Here is a 2,071-nt window from a genome sequence, read left to right as displayed (position 1 = left end):
GGCTATTCTGCACCTCCGTCTCCACCGAGACCGATGGGAATACCAGGTGACAGCGAGAGAGAGAGAGAGAGAGAGAGAGAGAGAGAGAGGGAGGGAGGGAGGGAGAGGGGGGAGAGAGGGAAGAGAGGGAGAGAGAGAGGGATGGATGGATGGATGGAGAGAGGGAGGGAGAGAGAGAGAGGAGAGAGGGAGGGAGAGGAGGGGAGAGAGAAGAGAGAGAGAGGGAGGGATGGAGAGGGGGGAGAGGGAGAGAGAAGAGAGGGAGAGTGAGAGCGAGAGGGAGGGAGAGAGAGAAGAGAGAGAGGGAGGGAGAGAGTTTGGCTTTGAGAGCAGAGTGAATGAACAGATGTGTGGAGGAAAATAAAATAAAGAGTAGGATGGAAAGAAGACAGGATGAGGTAGCCCCACACTAGATCCAAGACAGTCGAAGCAGTTTTTTCCTGCAAAACCTTAATTTGACTGTAAAATAAAAGAGTGAAGGACGCAATGTCTAATATGGCGCTGTATCCAAGTGTAAAAGTTTGGTGAAAATTGTTATATGGATGTGATCATTTTCAAAGGGGTACATAGAGTATGGTTTAAACTTTATATGATATATATTTCATATTATGTTCATCTGACAAGTTCAGCATTTAAAGGAACGTGCCAACATTATGGGTAATGTGCTTTACCGTCCTATCCAGAGTCAGACAAGAAGATAGATACCAAATCCCTCTCTGTGTGTTCAGTAGAAAGCTATCCGGCTGCAAGATAGCCTAGATTAGCACAAGCGAATGGAAACGGATACGGACCACTGGCCTAGTTTAAAACTCTGGGATAGGTATTTTTGGCCCACATTTACTCTAGCTGGTCCGCATCTGCTTTCATAAATGTTTTGCTAAGCTAGGCTAGCTTGCAGCCGGATAGCTTTCTACTAATAATAATAATAATGGATTGGATTTATATAGCGCTCTTCACTGACCCAGAGCGCTTCACAGAGTCCATTATTCGTTCATACACAGTCATACCGGTGGTGGTAAGCTACAAATGCTACTGAACGCACAGAGGAAATTGGTATCTATCTTATTGTCTGACTCTGGAGAAGACGGCATGGCTCCAGACGTACAACAATGTCCACGCGGGTAAATGCAATACATTTTAATACATGTTGTTGTCTGTACGTAATACATGTGCCGTACAACCACATCTCCCGACGACAACCTCGATCCCTTGGTCCATTCGTTTCCAGGTCACTGATTTACCATCGATCCTGGATCAGATCGCAAATACCTTACATCTCAACCAGGGGGTTTGGCGCAAAAGACACCGTGGCCCCCAGTCAGCGGCTTATATAACGACCAAAGAGAGCCTATGAAGAGTTAACGGAAGTCGAGAGAGAGAGAGATGGAGAAAGAGAGAGGAGAGGGGAGAGAGTGAGAGGGAGATGGAGAAAGAGCGAGGAGAGGGAAATAAAGAGAAAGAGAGAGTAAAAAAGGGGGAAACAGAGGAGAGATACTTGTGGTGAGAGGAGTGGTTTGAGTTAGAAGACTCATAAAAAGAACAATTTTGCAGCAGGCGAGGAAATAGGAGAGTGGGAGGGAGGTGCCTTGCGAGAAAGATTCCTTGGGTTAGAAACGCTGAAGGAGGGGGTGGGGATTCCTCCTCAAATTTATAATACAATTTTGGTTTTAATGGTCTTCTCTCGCCTCTCCCCTCCTTCTCTCCCTCTCTCTGACTGTTTTCAACACACACACACACTAAACAGACCCCGACCCAGGCTGTGCCGGGGAGCTCAGATGTTTTTAAGAATTCCAGATGTAGTTAGCAGAGCCTCCTCCGTTGGAGCACAGTTCTCCAGAGGAACGCGACTGTTCCTTCACCCCCCCCCCCCCCCTCCAACTCTTTCCTGGACACACGAGAGCTCTGTCCAAAACAACTCCTGTCTATAGAAATCTACCCGGACTGCTGTCTTTTCCCTCTGCGACAAAGGGGTTTAGGGTGAAAACTTGGGTTTGCGATGGCATTGGAGAAAATACTTTTATTCCATGATTTATCTAATGAAATACAAATGGTGTGGAAGTAAAGGCAGAAC

Source organism: Notolepis coatsorum, assembly GCF_963971535.1.
Source record: "Notolepis coatsorum genome assembly, contig: SCAFFOLD_1850, whole genome shotgun sequence".
In the NCBI taxonomy this organism is placed as follows: Eukaryota; Metazoa; Chordata; class Actinopteri; order Aulopiformes; family Paralepididae; genus Notolepis; species Notolepis coatsorum.
The sequence above is the reverse complement of the archived record's forward strand: the minus strand, read 5'-3'. Positions refer to the sequence as shown.